Genomic DNA, 15,818 nt, shown 5'->3' on the forward strand with positions numbered 1-15,818 from the left:
AGAACTTAAGTGTACCCAGTAAATCATTGGGTGAAGCAGGTGTTTCCTTTGGAAAGTTGAAGAAATGGTCTCACAGAAGGGTCACGTCCCAGTCTGGAAAGGCAAAGAAGGGTTGGACAAGTTGCGTTGTTAAAAGCCTGTCCTTCGAGCCGGATTTGAACCAGCTACCTAAGGATGCCTGCTATTTTCACTCTACAGTCCTCCACTCTACCATCTGAGCTATCGAAGGCTAGAATGAGACTGAATTCTACCAACATCATCAACTTTGCTTCCAATGCCATGGCAACACAAAATGAACAGGGTGTGTAAGAGGAAGAAAGAATAGTTGACAGCTGGCACCAAAAGGTTGCTGCCGAAACCAGGGATTGAACCAGGGACCTTTAGATCTTCAGTCTAACGCTCTCCCAACTGAGCTATTTCGGCAAAGGAAACACAGCGAATCGTGGCTACGACCCGCCAAATCGAGCAAAAAGTAAAACGACATCATTTCCAAAACATGGCAGAATATCATCATGTTCCAGTGAAATCTCAATTCAGTCAAAGTTTTTCATGTTGCCAATAAGAACTTAAGTGTACCCAGTAAATCATTGGGTGAAGAGGGTGTTTCCTTTGGAAAGTTGTAGAAATGGTCTCACAGAAGGGTCACGTCCCGGTCCAGAAAGGCGAAGAAGGTTTGGACAAGTTGCGTTGCTTAAAAGCTTGTCCTTCGAGCCGGATTTGAACCAGCGACCTAAGGATTCCTGCTATTTTCACTCTACAGTCCTCCGCTCTACCATCTGAGCTATCGAAGGCTAGAATGATACTGAATTCTACCAACATCATCAACTTTGCTTCCAATGCCATGGCAACATAAAATGAACAGGGTGTGTAAGAGGAAGAAAGAATAGTTGACAGCTGGCACCAAAAGGTTGCTGCCAAAACCAGGGATTGAACCAGGGACCTTTAGATCTTCAGTCTAACGCTCTCCCAACTGAGCGATTTTGGCAAAGGGAAAGCAGCGAATCGTGGCTACGACCCGCCAAATCGAGCAAAATGCAAAACGACAACATTTCCAAAAAATGGCAAAATATCATCATGTTCCAGTGAAATGTCAATTCAGTCAAAGTTTCTCATGTTGCCAATTTCCCAATAAGAACTTAAGTGTACCCAGTAAATCATTGGGTGAAGCAGGTGTTTCCTTTGGAAAGTTGTTGAAATGGTCTCTCAGAAGGGTCACGTCTGGGTACAGAAAGGTGAAGAAGGGTTGGACAAGTTGCGTTGCTTAAAAGCCTGTCCTTCGAGCCGGATTTGAACCAGCGACCTAAGGATTCCTGCTATTTTCACTCTACAGTCCTCCGGTCTACCGTCTGAGCTATCGAAGGCTTGAACCAAATGGTATTCTACCACCATCAACCACTTTGCTTCCAATGCCATGGCAACATAAAATGGACAGGGTGTGTCAGAGGAAGAAAGAATAGGTGACCCAAAAGCTGGCACGGAAAGGTTGCTGCCGAAACCAGGGATTGAATCAGGGACCTTTAGATCTTCAGTCTAACGCTCTCCCAACTGAGCTATTTCGGCAAAGGAAACACAGCGAATCGTGGCTACAACCCGCCAAATCGAGCAAAAAGTAAAACGACATCATTTCCAAAACATGGCAGAATATCATCATGTTCCAGTGAAATCTCAATTCAGTCAAAGTTTTTCATGTTGCCAATAAGAACTTAAGTGTACCCAGTAAATCATTGGGTGAAGAGGGTGTTTCCCTTGGAAAGTTGTAGAAATGGTCTCACAGAAGGGCCACGTCCCGGTCCAGAAAGGCGAAGAAGGTTTGGACAAGTTGCGTTGCTTAAAAGCCTGTCCTTCGAGCCGGACTTGAACCAGCGACCTAAGGATTCCTGCTATTTTCACTCTACAGTCCTCCGCTCTACTGTCTGAGCTATCGAAGGCTTGAACCACATGGTATTCTACCACCATCAACCACTTTGCTTCCAATGCCATGGCAACATAAAATGGACAGGGTGTGTAAGAGGAAGAAAGAATAGGTGACCCAAAAGCTGGCACGGAAAGGTTGCTGCCGAAACCAGGGATTGAACCAGGGACCTTTAGATCTTCAGTCTAACGCTCTCCCAACTCAGCGATTTTGGCAAAGGGAAAGCAGCGAATCATGGCTACGACCCGCCAAATCGAGCAAAAAGCAAAACGACAACATTTCCAAAAAAATGGCAAAATATCATCATGTTCCAGTGAAATGTCATTTCAGTCAAAGTTTCTCATGTTGCCAATTTCCCAATAAGAACTTAAGTGTACCCAGTAAATCATTGGGTGAAGCAGGTGTTTCCTTTGGAAAGTTGAAGAAATGGTCTCACAGAAGGGTCACGTCCCAGTCTGGAAAGGCAAAGAAGGGTTGGACAAGTTGCGTTGTTAAAAGCCTGTCCTTCGAGCCGGATTTGAACCAGCTACCTAAGGATGCCTGCTATTTTCACTCTACAGTCCTCCACTCTACCATCTGAGCTATCGAAGGCTAGAATGAGACTGAATTCTACCAACATCATCAACTTTGCTTCCAATGCCATGGCAACACAAAATGAACAGGGTGTGTAAGAGGAAGAAAGAATAGTTGACAGCTGGCACCAAAAGGTTGCTGCCGAAACCAGGGATTGAACCAGGGACCTTTAGATCTTCAGTCTAACGCTCTCCCAACTGAGCTATTTCGGCAAAGGAAACACAGCGAATCGTGGCTACGACCCGCCAAATCGAGCAAAAAGTAAAACGACATCATTTCCAAAACATGGCAGAATATCATCATGTTCCAGTGAAATCTCAATTCAGTCAAAGTTTTTCATGTTGCCAATAAGAACTTAAGTGTACCCAGTAAATCATTGGGTGAAGAGGGTGTTTCCTTTGGAAAGTTGAAGAAATGGTCTCACAGAAGGGTCACGTCCCGGTCCAGAAAGGCGAAGAAGGTTTGGACAAGTTGCGTTGCTTAAAAGCTTGTCCTTCGAGCCAGATTTGAACCAGCGACCTAAGGATTCCTGCTATTTTCACTCTATAGTCCTCCGCTCTACCATCTGAGCTATCGAAGGCTAGAATGAGACTGAATTCTACCAACATCATCAACTTTGCTTCCAATGCCATGGCAACATAAAATGAACAGGGTGTGTAAGAGGAAGAAAGAATAGTTGACAGCTGGCACCAAAAGGTTGCTGCCAAAACCAGGGATTGAACCAGGGACCTTTAGATCTTCAGTCTAACGCTCTCCCAACTGAGCGATTTTGGCAAAGGGAAAGCAGCGAATCATGGCTACGACCCGCCAAATCGAGCAAAAAGCAAAACGACAACATTTCCAAAAAATGGCAAAATATCATCATGTTCCAGTGAAATGTCAATTCAGTCAAAGTTTCTCATGTTGCCAATTTCCCAATAAGAACTTAAGTGTACCCAGTAAATCATTGGGTGAAGCAGGTGTTTCCTTTGGAAAGTTGTTGAAATGGTCTCTCAGAAGGGTCACGTCTGGGTACAGAAAGGTGAAGAAGGGTTGGACAAGTTGCGTTGCTTAAAAGTCTGTCCTTCGAGCCGGATTTGAACCAGCGACCTAAGGATTCCTGCTATTTTCACTCTACAGTCCTCCGCTCTACCGTCTGAGCTATCGAAGGCTTGAACCAAATGGTATTCTACCACCATCAACCACTTTGCTTCCAATGCCATGGCAACATAAAATGGACAGGGTGTGTAAGAGGAAGAAAGAATAGGTGACCCAAAAGCTGGCACGGAAAGGTTGCTGCCGAAACCAGGGATTGAATCAGGGACCTTTAGATCTTCAGTCTAACGCTCTCCCAACTGAGCTATTTCGGCAAAGGAAACACAGCGAATCGTGGCTACAACCCGCCAAATCGAGCAAAAAGTAAAACGACATCATTTCCAAAACATGGCAGAATATCATCATGTTCCAGTGAAATCTCAATTCAGTCAAAGTTTTTCATGTTGCCAATAAGAACTTAAGTGTACCCAGTAAATCATTGGGTGAAGAGGGTGTTTCCCTTGGAAAGTTGTAGAAATGGTCTCACAGAAGGGCCACGTCCCGGTCCAGAAAGGTGAAGAAGGTTTGGACAAGTTGCGTTGCTTAAAAGCCTGTCCTTCGAGCCGGACTTGAACCAGCGACCTAAGGATTCCTGCTATTTTCACTCTACAGTCCTCCGCTCTACCGTCTGAGCTATCGAAGGCTTGAACCACATGGTATTCTACCACCATCAACCACTTTGCTTCCAATGCCATGGCAACATAAAATGGACAGGGTGTGTAAGAGGAAGAAAGAATAGGTGACCCAAAAGCTGGCACGGAAAGGTTGCTGCCGAAACCAGGGATTGAACCAGGGACCTTTAGATCTTCAGTCTAACGCTCTCCCAACTGAGCGATTTTGGCAAAGGGAAAGCAGCGAATCATGGCTACGACCCGCCAAATCGAGCAAAAAGCAAAACGACAACATTTCCAAAAAAATGGCAAAATATCATCATGTTCCAGTGAAATGTCATTTCAGTCAAAGTTTCTCATGTTGCCAATTTCCCAATAAGAACTTAAGTGTACCCAGTAAATCATTGGGTGAAGCAGGTGTTTCCTTTGGAAAGTTGAAGAAATGGTCTCACAGAAGGGTCACGTCCCAGTCTGGAAAGGCAAAGAAGGGTTGGACAAGTTGCGTTGTTAAAAGCCTGTCCTTCGAGCCGGATTTGAACCAGCTACCTAAGGATGCCTGCTATTTTCACTCTACAGTCCTCCACTCTACCATCTGAGCTATCGAAGGATAGAATGAGACTGAATTCTACCAACATCATCAACTTTGCTTCCAATGCCATGGCTACACAAAATGAACAGGGTGTGTAAGAGGAAGAAAGAATAGTTGACAGCTGGCACCAAAAGGTTGCTGCCGAAACCAGGGATTGAATCAGGGACCTTTAGATCTTCAGTCTAACGCTCTCCCAACTGAGCTATTTCGGCAAAGGAAACACAGCGAACCGTGGCTACGACCCGCCAAATCGAGCAAAAAGTAAAACGACATCATTTCCAAAACATGGCAGAATATCATCATGTTCCAGTGAAATCTCAATTCAGTCAAAGTTTTTCATGTTGCCAATAAGAACTTAAGTGTATCCAGTAAATCATTGGGTGAAGAGGGTGTTTCCTTTGGAAAGTTGTAGAAATGGTCTCACAGAAGGGTCACGTCCCGGTCCAGAAAGGCGAAGAAGGTTTGGACAAGTTGAGTTGCTTAAAAGCTTGTCCTTCGAGCCGGATTTGAACCAGCGACCTAAGGATTCCTGCTATTTTCACTCTACAGTCCTCCGCTCTACCATCTGAGCTATCGAAGGCTAGACTGATACTGAATTCTACCAACATCATCAACTTTGCTTCCAATGCCATGGCAACATAAAATGAACAGGGTGTGTAAGAGGAAGAAAGAATAGTTGACAGCTGGCACCAAAAGGTTGCTGCCAAAACCAGGGATTGAACCAGGGACCTTTAGATCTTCAGTCTAACGCTCTCCCAACTGAGCGATTTTGGCAAAGGGAAAGCAGCGAATCGTGGCTACGACCCGCCAAATCGAGCAAAATGCAAAACGACAACATTTCCAAAAAATGGCAAAATATCATCATGTTCCAGTGAAATGTCAATTCAGTCAAAGTTTCTCATGTTGCCAATTTCCCAATAAGAACTTAAGTGTACCCAGTAAATCATTGGGTGAAGCAGGTGTTTCCTTTGGAAAGTTGTTGAAATGGTCTCTCAGAAGGGTCACGTCTGGGTACAGAAAGGTGAAGAAGGGTTGGACAAGTTGCGTTGCTTAAAAGTCTGTCCTTCGAGCCGGATTTGAACCAGCGACCTAAGGATTCCTGCTATTTTCACTCTACAGTCCTCCGCTCTACCGTCTGAGCTATCGAAGGCTTGAACCAAATGGTATTCTACCACCATCAACCACTTTGCTTCCAATGCCATGGCAACATAAAATGGACAGGGTGTGTCAGAGGAAGAAAGAATAGGTGACCCAAAAGCTGGCACGGAAAGGTTGCTGCCGAAACCAGGGATTGAATCAGGGACCTTTAGATCTTCAGTCTAACGCTCTCCCAACTGAGCTATTTCGGCAAAGGAAACACAGCGAATCGTGGCTACAACCCGCCAAATCGAGCAAAAAGTAAAACGACATCATTTCCAAAACATGGCAGAATATCATCATGTTCCAGTGAAATCTCAATTCAGTCAAAGTTTTTCATGTTGCCAATAAGAACTTAAGTGTACCCAGTAAATCATTGGGTGAAGAGGGTGTTTCCCTTGGAAAGTTGTAGAAATGGTCTCACAGAAGGGCCACGTCCCGGTCCAGAAAGGTGAAGAAGGTTTGGACAAGTTGCGTTGCTTAAAAGCCTGTCCTTCGAGCCGGACTTGAACCAGCGACCTAAGGATTCCTGCTATTTTCACTCTACAGTCCTCCGCTCTACCGTCTGAGCTATCGAAGGCTTGAACCACATGGTATTCTACCACCATCAACCACTTTGCTTCCAATGCCATGGCAACATAAAATGGACAGGGTGTGTAAGAGGAAGAAAGAATAGGTGACCCAAAAGCTGGCACGGAAAGGTTGCTGCCGAAACCAGGGATTGAACCAGGGACCTTTAGATCTTCAGTCTAACGCTCTCCCAACTCAGCGATTTTGGCAAAGGGAAAGCAGCGAATCATGGCTACGACCCGCCAAATCGAGCAAAAAGCAAAACGACAACATTTCCAAAAAAATGGCAAAATATCATCATGTTCCAGTGAAATGTCATTTCAGTCAAAGTTTCTCATGTTGCCAATTTCCCAATAAGAACTTAAGTGTACCCAGTAAATCATTGGGTGAAGCAGGTGTTTCCTTTGGAAAGTTGAAGAAATGGTCTCACAGAAGGGTCACGTCCCAGTCTGGAAAGGCAAAGAAGGGTTGGACAAGTTGCGTTGTTAAAAGCCTGTCCTTCGAGCCGGATTTGAACCAGCTACCTAAGGATGCCTGCTATTTTCACTCTACAGTCCTCCACTCTACCATCTGAGCTATCGAAGGATAGAATGAGACTGAATTCTACCAACATCATCAACTTTGCTTCCAATGCCATGGCTACACAAAATGAACAGGGTGTGTAAGAGGAAGAAAGAATAGTTGACAGCTGGCACCAAAAGGTTGCTGCCGAAACCAGGGATTGAATCAGGGACCTTTAGATCTTCAGTCTAACGCTCTCCCAACTGAGCTATTTCGGCAAAGGAAACACAGCGAATCGTGGCTACGACCCGCCAAATCGAGCAAAAAGTAAAACGACATCATTTCCAAAACATGGCAGAATATCATCATGTTCCAGTGAAATCTCAATTCAGTCAAAGTTTTTCATGTTGCCAATAAGAACTTAAGTGTACCCAGTAAATCATTGGGTGAAGAGGGTGTTTCCTTTGGAAAGTTGTAGAAATGGTCTCACAGAAGGGTCACGTCCCGGTCCAGAAAGGCGAAGAAGGTTTGGACAAGTTGAGTTGCTTAAAAGCTTGTCCTTCGAGCCAGATTTGAACAAGCGACCTAAGGATTCCTGCTATTTTCACTCTACAGTCCTCCGCTCTACCATCTGAGCTATCGAAGGCTAGAATGATACTGAATTCTACCAACATCATCAACTTTGCTTCCAATGCCATGGCAACATAAAATGAACAGGGTGTGTAAGAGGAAGAAAGAATAGTTGACAGCTGGCACCAAAAGGTTGCTGCCAAAACCAGGGATTGAACCAGGGACCTTTAGATCTTCAGTCTAACGCTCTCCCAACTGAGCGATTTTGGCAAAGGGAAAGCAGCGAATCGTGGCTACGACCCGCCAAATCGAGCAAAATGCAAAACGACAACATTTCCAAAAAATGGCAAAATATCATCATGTTCCAGTGAAATGTCAATTCAGTCAAAGTTTCTCATGTTGCCAATTTCCCAATAAGAACTTAAGTGTACCCAGTAAATCATTGGGTGAAGCAGGTGTTTCCTTTGGAAAGTTGTTGAAATGGTCTCTCAGAAGGGTCACGTCTGGGTACAGAAAGGTGAAGAAGGGTTGGACAAGTTGCGTTGCTTAAAAGCCTGTCCTTCGAGCCGGATTTGAACCAGCGACCTAAGGATTCCTGCTATTTTCACTCTACAGTCCTCCGCTCTACCGTCTGAGCTATCGAAGGCTTGAACCAAATGGTATTCTACCACCATCAACCACTTTGCTTCCAATGCCATGGCAACATAAAATGGACAGGGTGTGTCAGAGGAAGAAAGAATAGGTGACCCAAAAGCTGGCACGGAAAGGTTGCTGCCGAAACCAGGGATTGAATCAGGGACCTTTAGATCTTCAGTCTAACGCTCTCCCAACTGAGCTATTTCGGCAAAGGAAACACAGCGAATCGTGGCTACAACCCGCCAAATCGAGCAAAAAGTAAAACGATATCATTTCCAAAACATGGCAGAATATCATCATGTTCCAGTGAAATCTCAATTCAGTCAAAGTTTTTCATGTTGCCAATAAGAACTTAAGTGTACCCAGTAAATCATTGGGTGAAGAGGGTGTTTCCCTTGGAAAGTTGTAGAAATGGTCTCACAGAAGGGCCACGTCCAGGTCCAGAAAGGCGAAGAAGGTTTGGACAAGTTGCGTTGCTTAAAAGCCTGTCCTTCGAGCCGGACTTGAACCAGCGACCTAAGGATTCCTGCTATTTTCACTCTACAGTCCTCCGCTCTACCGTCTGAGCTATCGAAGGCTTGAACCACATGGTATTCTACCACCATCAACCACTTTGCTTCCAATGCCATGGCAACATAAAATGGACAGGGTGTGTAAGAGGAAGAAAGAATAGGTGACCCAAAAGCTGGCACGGAAAGGTTGCTGCCGAAACCAGGGATTGAACCAGGGACCTTTAGATCTTCAGTCTAACGCTCTCCCAACTCAGCGATTTTGGCAAAGGGAAAGCAGCGAATCATGGCTACGACCCGCCAAATCGAGCAAAAAGCAAAACGACAACATTTCCAAAAAAATGGCAAAATATCATCATGTTCCAGTGAAATGTCATTTCAGTCAAAGTTTCTCATGTTGCCAATTTCCCAATAAGAACTTAAGTGTACCCAGTAAATCATTGGGTGAAGCAGGTGTTTCCTTTGGAAAGTTGAAGAAATGGTCTCACAGAAGGGTCACGTCCCAGTCTGGAAAGGCAAAGAAGGGTTGGACAAGTTGCGTTGTTAAAAGCCTGTCCTTCGAGCCGGATTTGAACCAGCTATCTAAGGATGCCTGCTATTTTCACTCTACAGTCCTCCACTCTACCATCTGAGCTATCGAAGGCTAGAATGAGACTGAATTCTACCAACATCATCAACTTTGCTTCCAATGCCATGGCAACACAAAATGAACAGGGTGTGTAAGAGGAAGAAAGAATAGTTGACAGCTGGCACCAAAAGGTTGCTGCCGAAACCAGGGATTGAACCAGGGACCTTTAGATCTTCAGTCTAACGCTCTCCCAACTGAGCTATTTCGGCAAAGGAAACACAGCGAATCGTGGCTACGACCCGCCAAATCGAGCAAAAAGTAAAACGACATCATTTCCAAAACATGGCAGAATATCATCATGTTCCAGTGAAATCTCAATTCAGTCAAAGTTTTTCATGTTGCCAATAAGAACTTAAGTGTACCCAGTAAATCATTGGGTGAAGAGGGTGTTTCCTTTGGAAAGTTGAAGAAATGGTCTCACAGAAGGGTCACGTCCCGGTCCAGAAAGGCGAAGAAGGTTTGGACAAGTTGCGTTGCTTAAAAGCTTGTCCTTCGAGCCGGATTTGAACCAGCTACCTAAGGATTCCTGCTATTTTCACTCGACAGTCCTCCGCTCTACCATCTGAGCTATCGAAGGCTAGAATGATACTGAATTCTACCAACATCATCAACTTTGCTTCCAATGCCATGGCAACATAAAATGAACAGGGTGTGTAAGAGGAAGAAAGAATAGTTGACAGCTGGCACCAAAAGGTTGCTGCCAAAACCAGGGATTGAACCAGGGACCTTTAGATCTTCAGTCTAACGCTCTCCCAACTGAGCGATTTTGGCAAAGGGAAAGCAGCGAATCATGGCTACGACCCGCCAAATCGAGCAAAAAGCAAAACGACAACATTTCCAAAAAATGGCAAAATATCATCATGTTCCAGTGAAATGTCAATTCAGTCAAAGTTTCTCATGTTGCCAATTTCCCAATAAGAACTTAAGTGTACCCAGTAAATCATTGGGTGAAGCAGGTGTTTCCTTTGGAAAGTTGTTGAAATGGTCTCTCAGAAGGGTCACGTCTGGGTACAGAAAGGTGAAGAAGGGTTGGACAAGTTGCGTTGCTTAAAAGTCTGTCCTTCGAGCCGGATTTGAACCAGCGACCTAAGGATTCCTGCTATTTTCACTCTACAGTCCTCCGCTCTACCGTCTGAGCTATCGAAGGCTTGAACCAAATGGTATTCTACCACCATCAACCACTTTGCTTCCAATGCCATGGCAACATAAAATGGACAGGGTGTGTCAGAGGAAGAAAGAATAGGTGACCCAAAAGCTGGCACGGAAAGGTTGCTGCCGAAACCAGGGATTGAATCAGGGACCTTTAGATCTTCAGTCTAACGCTCTCCCAACTGAGCTATTTCGGCAAAGGAAACACAGCGAATCGTGGCTACAACCCGCCAAATCGAGCAAAAAGTAAAACGACATCATTTCCAAAACATGGCAGAATATCATCATGTTCCAGTGAAATCTCAATTCAGTCAAAGTTTTTCATGTTGCCAATAAGAACTTAAGTGTACCCAGTAAATCATTGGGTGAAGAGGGTGTTTCCCTTGGAAAGTTGTAGAAATGGTCTCACAGAAGGGCCACGTCCCGGTCCAGAAAGGTGAAGAAGGTTTGGACAAGTTGCGTTGCTTAAAAGCCTGTCCTTCGAGCCGGACTTGAACCAGCGACCTAAGGATTCCTGCTATTTTCACTCTACAGTCCTCCGCTCTACCGTCTGAGCTATCGAAGGCTTGAACCACATGGTATTCTACCACCATCAACCACTTTGCTTCCAATGCCATGGCAACATAAAATGGACAGGGTGTGTAAGAGGAAGAAAGAATAGGTGACCCAAAAGCTGGCACGGAAAGGTTGCTGCCGAAACCAGGGATTGAACCAGGGACCTTTAGATCTTCAGTCTAACGCTCTCCCAACTCAGCGATTTTGGCAAAGGGAAAGCAGCGAATCATGGCTACGACCCGCCAAATCGAGCAAAAAGCAAAACGACAACATTTCCAAAAAAATGGCAAAATATCATCATGTTCCAGTGAAATGTCATTTCAGTCAAAGTTTCTCATGTTGCCAATTTCCCAATAAGAACTTAAGTGTACCCAGTAAATCATTGGGTGAAGCAGGTGTTTCCTTTGGAAAGTTGAAGAAATGGTCTCACAGAAGGGTCACGTCCCAGTCTGGAAAGGCAAAGAAGGGTTGGACAAGTTGCGTTGTTAAAAGCCTGTCCTTCGAGCCGGATTTGAACCAGCTACCTAAGGATGCCTGCTATTTTCACTCTACAGTCCTCCACTCTACCATCTGAGCTATCGAAGGATAGAATGAGACTGAATTCTACCAACATCATCAACTTTGCTTCCAATGCCATGGCTACACAAAATGAACAGGGTGTGTAAGAGGAAGAAAGAATAGTTGACAGCTGGCACCAAAAGGTTGCTGCCGAAACCAGGGATTGAATCAGGGACCTTTAGATCTTCAGTCTAACGCTCTCCCAACTGAGCTATTTCGGCAAAGGAAACACAGCGAATCGTGGCTACGACCCGCCAAATCGAGCAAAAAGTAAAACGACATCATTTCCAAAACATGGCAGAATATCATCATGTTCCAGTGAAATCTCAATTCAGTCAAAGTTTTTCATGTTGCCAATAAGAACTTAAGTGTACCCAGTAAATCATTGGGTGAAGAGGGTGTTTCCTTTGGAAAGTTGTAGAAATGGTCTCACAGAAGGGTCACGTCCCGGTCCAGAAAGGCGAAGAAGGTTTGGACAAGTTGAGTTGCTTAAAAGCTTGTCCTTCGAGCCAGATTTGAACCAGCGACCTAAGGATTCCTGCTATTTTCACTCTACAGTCCTCCGCTCTACCATCTGAGCTATCGAAGGCTAGAATGATACTGAATTCTACCAACATCATCAACTTTGCTTCCAATGCCATGGCAACATAAAATGAACAGGGTGTGTAAGAGGAAGAAAGAATAGTTGACAGCTGGCACCAAAAGGTTGCTGCCAAAACCAGGGATTGAACCAGGGACCTTTAGATCTTCAGTCTAACGCTCTCCCAACTGAGCGATTTTGGCAAAGGGAAAGCAGCGAATCGTGGCTACGACCCGCCAAATCGAGCAAAATGCAAAACGACAACATTTCCAAAAAATGGCAAAATATCATCATGTTCCAGTGAAATGTCAATTCAGTCAAAGTTTCTCATGTTGCCAATTTCCCAATAAGAACTTAAGTGTACCCAGTAAATCATTGGGTGAAGCAGGTGTTTCCTTTGGAAAGTTGTTGAAATGGTCTCTCAGAAGGGTCACGTCTGGGTACAGAAAGGTGAAGAAGGGTTGGACAAGTTGCGTTGCTTAAAAGTCTGTCCTTCGAGCCGGATTTGAACCAGCGACCTAAGGATTCCTGCTATTTTCACTCTACAGTCCTCCGCTCTACCGTCTGAGCTATCGAAGGCTTGAACCACATGGTATTCTACCACCATCAACCACTTTGCTTCCAATGCCATGGCAACATAAAATGGACAGGGTGTGTAAGAGGAAGAAAGAATAGGTGACCCAAAAGCTGGCACGGAAAGGTTGCTGCCGAAACCAGGGATTGAACCAGGGACCTTTAGATCTTCAGTCTAACGCTCTCCCAACTCAGCGATTTTGGCAAAGGGAAAGCAGCGAATCATGGCTACGACCCGCCAAATCGAGCAAAAAGCAAAACGACAACATTTCCAAAAAAATGGCAAAATATCATCATGTTCCAGTGAAATGTCATTTCAGTCAAAGTTTCTCATGTTGCCAATTTCCCAATAAGAACTTAAGTGTACCCAGTAAATCATTGGGTGAAGCAGGTGTTTCCTTTGGAAAGTTGAAGAAATGGTCTCACAGAAGGGTCACGTCCCAGTCTGGAAAGGCAAAGAAGGGTTGGACAAGTTGCGTTGTTAAAAGCCTGTCCTTCGAGCCGGATTTGAACCAGCTATCTAAGGATGCCTGCTATTTTCACTCTACAGTCCTCCACTCTACCATCTGAGCTATCGAAGGCTAGAATGAGACTGAATTCTACCAACATCATCAACTTTGCTTCCAATGCCATGGCAACACAAAATGAACAGGGTGTGTAAGAGGAAGAAAGAATAGTTGACAGCTGGCACCAAAAGGTTGCTGCCGAAACCAGGGATTGAACCAGGGACCTTTAGATCTTCAGTCTAACGCTCTCCCAACTGAGCTATTTCGGCAAAGGAAACACAGCGAATCGTGGCTACGACCCGCCAAATCGAGCAAAAAGTAAAACGACATCATTTCCAAAACATGGCAGAATATCATCATGTTCCAGTGAAATCTCAATTCAGTCAAAGTTTTTCATGTTGCCAATAAGAACTTAAGTGTACCCAGTAAATCATTGGGTGAAGAGGGTGTTTCCTTTGGAAAGTTGAAGAAATGGTCTCACAGAAGGGTCACGTCCCGGTCCAGAAAGGCGAAGAAGGTTTGGACAAGTTGCGTTGCTTAAAAGCTTGTCCTTCGAGCCGGATTTGAACCAGCTACCTAAGGATTCCTGCTATTTTCACTCGACAGTCCTCCGCTCTACCATCTGAGCTATCGAAGGCTAGAATGATACTGAATTCTACCAACATCATCAACTTTGCTTCCAATGCCATGGCAACATAAAATGAACAGGGTGTGTAAGAGGAAGAAAGAATAGTTGACAGCTGGCACCAAAAGGTTGCTGCCAAAACCAGGGATTGAACCAGGGACCTTTAGATCTTCAGTCTAACGCTCTCCCAACTGAGCGATTTTGGCAAAGGGAAAGCAGCGAATCATGGCTACGACCCGCCAAATCGAGCAAAAAGCAAAACGACAACATTTCCAAAAAATGGCAAAATATCATCATGTTCCAGTGAAATGTCAATTCAGTCAAAGTTTCTCATGTTGCCAATTTCCCAATAAGAACTTAAGTGTACCCAGTAAATCATTGGGTGAAGCAGGTGTTTCCTTTGGAAAGTTGTTGAAATGGTCTCTCATAAGGGTCACGTCTGGGTACAGAAAGGTGAAGAAGGGTTGGACAAGTTGCGTTGCTTAAAAGCCTGTCCTACGAGCCGGATTTGAACCAGCGACCTAAGGATTCCTGCTATTTTCACTCTACAGTCCTCCGCTCTACCGTCTGAGCTATCGAAGGCTTGAACCAAATGGTATTCTACCACCATCAACCACTTTGCTTCCAATGCCATGGCAACATAAAATGGACAGGGTGTGTAAGAGGAAGAAAGAATAGGTGACCCAAAAGCTGGCACGGAAAGGTTGCTGCCGAAACCAGGGATTGAACCAGGGACCTTTAGATCTTCAGTCTAACGCTCTCCCAACTGAGCGATTTTGGCAAAGGGAAAGCAGCGAATCATGGCTACGACCCGCCAAATCGAGCAAAAAGCAAAACGACAACATTTCCAAAAAAATGGCAAAATATCATCATGTTCCAGTGAAATGTCATTTCAGTCAAAGTTTCTCATGTTGCCAATTTCCCAATAAGAACTTAAGTGTACCCAGTAAATCATTGGGTGAAGCAGGTGTTTCCTTTGGAAAGTTGAAGAAATGGTCTCACAGAAGGGTCACGTCCCAGTCTGGAAAGGCAAAGAAGGGTTGGACAAGTTGCGTTGTTAAAAGCCTGTCCTTCGAGCCGGATTTGAACCAGCTACCTAAGGATGCCTGCTATTTTCACTCTACAGTCCTCCACTCTACCATCTGAGCTATCGAAGGATAGAATGAGACTGAATTCTACCAACATCATCAACTTTGCTTCCAATGCCATGGCTACACAAAATGAACAGGGTGTGTAAGAGGAAGAAAGAATAGTTGACAGCTGGCACCAAAAGGTTGCTGCCGAAACCAGGGATTGAATCAGGGACCTTTAGATCTTCAGTCTAACGCTCTCCCAACTGAGCTATTTCGGCAAAGGAAACACAGCGAATCGTGGCTACGACCCGCCAAATCGAGCAAAAAGTAAAACGACATCATTTCCAAAACATGGCAGAATATCATCATGTTCCAGTGAAATCTCAATTCAGTCAAAGTTTTTCATGTTGCCAATAAGAACTTAAGTGTACCCAGTAAATCATTGGGTGAAGAGGGTGTTTCCTTTGGAAAGTTGTAGAAATGGTCTCACAGAAGGGTCACGTCCCGGTCCAGAAAGGCGAAGAAGGTTTGGACAAGTTGAGTTGCTTAAAAGCTTGTCCTTCGAGCCAGATTTGAACCAGCGACCTAAGGATTCCTGCTATTTTCACTCTACAGTCCTCCGCTCTACCATCTGAGCTATCGAAGGCTAGAATGATACTGAATTCTACCAACATCATCAACTTTGCTTCCAATGCCATGGCAACATAAAATGAACAGGGTGTGTAAGAGGAAGAAAGAATAGTTGACAGCTGGCACCAAAAGGTTGCTGCCAAAACCAGGGATTGAACCAGGGACCTTTAGATCTTCAGTCTAACGCTCTCCCAACTGAGCGATTTTGGCAAAGGGAAAGCAGCGAATCGTGGCTACGACCCGCCAAATCGAGCAAAAT

At 44.7% G+C, this 15,818-nt stretch overlaps 34 non-coding genes across 34 annotated transcripts; all 34 read right to left on the reverse strand.

Annotated features, from left to right (window-relative positions):
- Positions 1 to 350: 350 nt before the first annotated feature.
- Positions 351 to 423, reverse strand: trnaf-gaa (transfer RNA phenylalanine (anticodon GAA)). Its single transcript has one exon. It is a non-coding gene; the product is annotated as a tRNA-Phe (tRNA).
- Positions 424 to 702: 279 nt separating this feature from the next.
- trnay-gua (transfer RNA tyrosine (anticodon GUA)) lies at positions 703 to 791 on the reverse strand. Its single transcript is given in 2 exon segments — positions 703 to 738; positions 755 to 791. It is a non-coding gene; the product is annotated as a tRNA-Tyr (tRNA).
- A 121-nt stretch (positions 792 to 912) lies between these two features.
- Positions 913 to 985, reverse strand: trnaf-gaa (transfer RNA phenylalanine (anticodon GAA)). Its single transcript has one exon. It is a non-coding gene; the product is annotated as a tRNA-Phe (tRNA).
- A 502-nt stretch (positions 986 to 1,487) lies between these two features.
- trnaf-gaa (transfer RNA phenylalanine (anticodon GAA)) lies at positions 1,488 to 1,560 on the reverse strand. The gene has a single exon. It is a non-coding gene; the product is annotated as a tRNA-Phe (tRNA).
- A 1,064-nt stretch (positions 1,561 to 2,624) lies between these two features.
- Positions 2,625 to 2,697, reverse strand: trnaf-gaa (transfer RNA phenylalanine (anticodon GAA)). Its single transcript has one exon. It is a non-coding gene; the product is annotated as a tRNA-Phe (tRNA).
- A 279-nt stretch (positions 2,698 to 2,976) lies between these two features.
- On the reverse strand, positions 2,977 to 3,065 carry trnay-aua (transfer RNA tyrosine (anticodon AUA)). The gene is given in 2 exon segments: positions 2,977 to 3,012; positions 3,029 to 3,065. It is a non-coding gene; the product is annotated as a tRNA-Tyr (tRNA).
- A 121-nt stretch (positions 3,066 to 3,186) lies between these two features.
- trnaf-gaa (transfer RNA phenylalanine (anticodon GAA)) lies at positions 3,187 to 3,259 on the reverse strand. Its single transcript has one exon. It is a non-coding gene; the product is annotated as a tRNA-Phe (tRNA).
- Positions 3,260 to 3,546: 287 nt separating this feature from the next.
- trnay-gua (transfer RNA tyrosine (anticodon GUA)) lies at positions 3,547 to 3,635 on the reverse strand. The gene is given in 2 exon segments: positions 3,547 to 3,582; positions 3,599 to 3,635. It is a non-coding gene; the product is annotated as a tRNA-Tyr (tRNA).
- Positions 3,636 to 3,761: 126 nt separating this feature from the next.
- Positions 3,762 to 3,834, reverse strand: trnaf-gaa (transfer RNA phenylalanine (anticodon GAA)). Its single transcript has one exon. It is a non-coding gene; the product is annotated as a tRNA-Phe (tRNA).
- A 279-nt stretch (positions 3,835 to 4,113) lies between these two features.
- trnay-gua (transfer RNA tyrosine (anticodon GUA)) lies at positions 4,114 to 4,202 on the reverse strand. The gene is given in 2 exon segments: positions 4,114 to 4,149; positions 4,166 to 4,202. It is a non-coding gene; the product is annotated as a tRNA-Tyr (tRNA).
- Positions 4,203 to 4,898: 696 nt separating this feature from the next.
- On the reverse strand, positions 4,899 to 4,971 carry trnaf-gaa (transfer RNA phenylalanine (anticodon GAA)). Its single transcript has one exon. It is a non-coding gene; the product is annotated as a tRNA-Phe (tRNA).
- Positions 4,972 to 5,250: 279 nt separating this feature from the next.
- Positions 5,251 to 5,339, reverse strand: trnay-gua (transfer RNA tyrosine (anticodon GUA)). The gene is given in 2 exon segments: positions 5,251 to 5,286; positions 5,303 to 5,339. It is a non-coding gene; the product is annotated as a tRNA-Tyr (tRNA).
- Positions 5,340 to 5,460: 121 nt separating this feature from the next.
- trnaf-gaa (transfer RNA phenylalanine (anticodon GAA)) lies at positions 5,461 to 5,533 on the reverse strand. The gene has a single exon. It is a non-coding gene; the product is annotated as a tRNA-Phe (tRNA).
- Positions 5,534 to 5,820: 287 nt separating this feature from the next.
- Positions 5,821 to 5,909, reverse strand: trnay-gua (transfer RNA tyrosine (anticodon GUA)). The gene is given in 2 exon segments: positions 5,821 to 5,856; positions 5,873 to 5,909. It is a non-coding gene; the product is annotated as a tRNA-Tyr (tRNA).
- A 126-nt stretch (positions 5,910 to 6,035) lies between these two features.
- trnaf-gaa (transfer RNA phenylalanine (anticodon GAA)) lies at positions 6,036 to 6,108 on the reverse strand. The gene has a single exon. It is a non-coding gene; the product is annotated as a tRNA-Phe (tRNA).
- A 279-nt stretch (positions 6,109 to 6,387) lies between these two features.
- trnay-gua (transfer RNA tyrosine (anticodon GUA)) lies at positions 6,388 to 6,476 on the reverse strand. The gene is given in 2 exon segments: positions 6,388 to 6,423; positions 6,440 to 6,476. It is a non-coding gene; the product is annotated as a tRNA-Tyr (tRNA).
- Positions 6,477 to 7,172: 696 nt separating this feature from the next.
- Positions 7,173 to 7,245, reverse strand: trnaf-gaa (transfer RNA phenylalanine (anticodon GAA)). The gene has a single exon. It is a non-coding gene; the product is annotated as a tRNA-Phe (tRNA).
- A 489-nt stretch (positions 7,246 to 7,734) lies between these two features.
- trnaf-gaa (transfer RNA phenylalanine (anticodon GAA)) lies at positions 7,735 to 7,807 on the reverse strand. Its single transcript has one exon. It is a non-coding gene; the product is annotated as a tRNA-Phe (tRNA).
- Positions 7,808 to 8,094: 287 nt separating this feature from the next.
- Positions 8,095 to 8,183, reverse strand: trnay-gua (transfer RNA tyrosine (anticodon GUA)). Its single transcript is given in 2 exon segments — positions 8,095 to 8,130; positions 8,147 to 8,183. It is a non-coding gene; the product is annotated as a tRNA-Tyr (tRNA).
- Positions 8,184 to 8,661: 478 nt separating this feature from the next.
- trnay-gua (transfer RNA tyrosine (anticodon GUA)) lies at positions 8,662 to 8,750 on the reverse strand. Its single transcript is given in 2 exon segments — positions 8,662 to 8,697; positions 8,714 to 8,750. It is a non-coding gene; the product is annotated as a tRNA-Tyr (tRNA).
- A 696-nt stretch (positions 8,751 to 9,446) lies between these two features.
- Positions 9,447 to 9,519, reverse strand: trnaf-gaa (transfer RNA phenylalanine (anticodon GAA)). Its single transcript has one exon. It is a non-coding gene; the product is annotated as a tRNA-Phe (tRNA).
- A 279-nt stretch (positions 9,520 to 9,798) lies between these two features.
- Positions 9,799 to 9,887, reverse strand: trnad-guc (transfer RNA aspartic acid (anticodon GUC)). The gene is given in 2 exon segments: positions 9,799 to 9,834; positions 9,851 to 9,887. It is a non-coding gene; the product is annotated as a tRNA-Asp (tRNA).
- A 121-nt stretch (positions 9,888 to 10,008) lies between these two features.
- On the reverse strand, positions 10,009 to 10,081 carry trnaf-gaa (transfer RNA phenylalanine (anticodon GAA)). The gene has a single exon. It is a non-coding gene; the product is annotated as a tRNA-Phe (tRNA).
- A 287-nt stretch (positions 10,082 to 10,368) lies between these two features.
- trnay-gua (transfer RNA tyrosine (anticodon GUA)) lies at positions 10,369 to 10,457 on the reverse strand. The gene is given in 2 exon segments: positions 10,369 to 10,404; positions 10,421 to 10,457. It is a non-coding gene; the product is annotated as a tRNA-Tyr (tRNA).
- A 478-nt stretch (positions 10,458 to 10,935) lies between these two features.
- Positions 10,936 to 11,024, reverse strand: trnay-gua (transfer RNA tyrosine (anticodon GUA)). Its single transcript is given in 2 exon segments — positions 10,936 to 10,971; positions 10,988 to 11,024. It is a non-coding gene; the product is annotated as a tRNA-Tyr (tRNA).
- Positions 11,025 to 12,072: 1,048 nt separating this feature from the next.
- Positions 12,073 to 12,161, reverse strand: trnay-gua (transfer RNA tyrosine (anticodon GUA)). The gene is given in 2 exon segments: positions 12,073 to 12,108; positions 12,125 to 12,161. It is a non-coding gene; the product is annotated as a tRNA-Tyr (tRNA).
- A 121-nt stretch (positions 12,162 to 12,282) lies between these two features.
- Positions 12,283 to 12,355, reverse strand: trnaf-gaa (transfer RNA phenylalanine (anticodon GAA)). The gene has a single exon. It is a non-coding gene; the product is annotated as a tRNA-Phe (tRNA).
- Positions 12,356 to 12,642: 287 nt separating this feature from the next.
- On the reverse strand, positions 12,643 to 12,731 carry trnay-gua (transfer RNA tyrosine (anticodon GUA)). Its single transcript is given in 2 exon segments — positions 12,643 to 12,678; positions 12,695 to 12,731. It is a non-coding gene; the product is annotated as a tRNA-Tyr (tRNA).
- Positions 12,732 to 13,427: 696 nt separating this feature from the next.
- Positions 13,428 to 13,500, reverse strand: trnaf-gaa (transfer RNA phenylalanine (anticodon GAA)). The gene has a single exon. It is a non-coding gene; the product is annotated as a tRNA-Phe (tRNA).
- A 279-nt stretch (positions 13,501 to 13,779) lies between these two features.
- trnad-guc (transfer RNA aspartic acid (anticodon GUC)) lies at positions 13,780 to 13,868 on the reverse strand. Its single transcript is given in 2 exon segments — positions 13,780 to 13,815; positions 13,832 to 13,868. It is a non-coding gene; the product is annotated as a tRNA-Asp (tRNA).
- Positions 13,869 to 13,989: 121 nt separating this feature from the next.
- Positions 13,990 to 14,062, reverse strand: trnaf-gaa (transfer RNA phenylalanine (anticodon GAA)). Its single transcript has one exon. It is a non-coding gene; the product is annotated as a tRNA-Phe (tRNA).
- Positions 14,063 to 14,349: 287 nt separating this feature from the next.
- Positions 14,350 to 14,438, reverse strand: trnay-gua (transfer RNA tyrosine (anticodon GUA)). The gene is given in 2 exon segments: positions 14,350 to 14,385; positions 14,402 to 14,438. It is a non-coding gene; the product is annotated as a tRNA-Tyr (tRNA).
- A 1,048-nt stretch (positions 14,439 to 15,486) lies between these two features.
- trnay-gua (transfer RNA tyrosine (anticodon GUA)) lies at positions 15,487 to 15,575 on the reverse strand. The gene is given in 2 exon segments: positions 15,487 to 15,522; positions 15,539 to 15,575. It is a non-coding gene; the product is annotated as a tRNA-Tyr (tRNA).
- A 121-nt stretch (positions 15,576 to 15,696) lies between these two features.
- trnaf-gaa (transfer RNA phenylalanine (anticodon GAA)) lies at positions 15,697 to 15,769 on the reverse strand. Its single transcript has one exon. It is a non-coding gene; the product is annotated as a tRNA-Phe (tRNA).
- Between the last annotated feature and the right edge of the window lie 49 nt (positions 15,770 to 15,818).

This window comes from Embiotoca jacksoni, unplaced genomic scaffold (genome assembly GCF_022577435.1).
Source record: "Embiotoca jacksoni isolate LCO1_2020_lvr unplaced genomic scaffold, fEmbJac1.0.p SCAF_1, whole genome shotgun sequence".
In the NCBI taxonomy this organism is placed as follows: Eukaryota; Metazoa; Chordata; class Actinopteri; family Embiotocidae; genus Embiotoca; species Embiotoca jacksoni.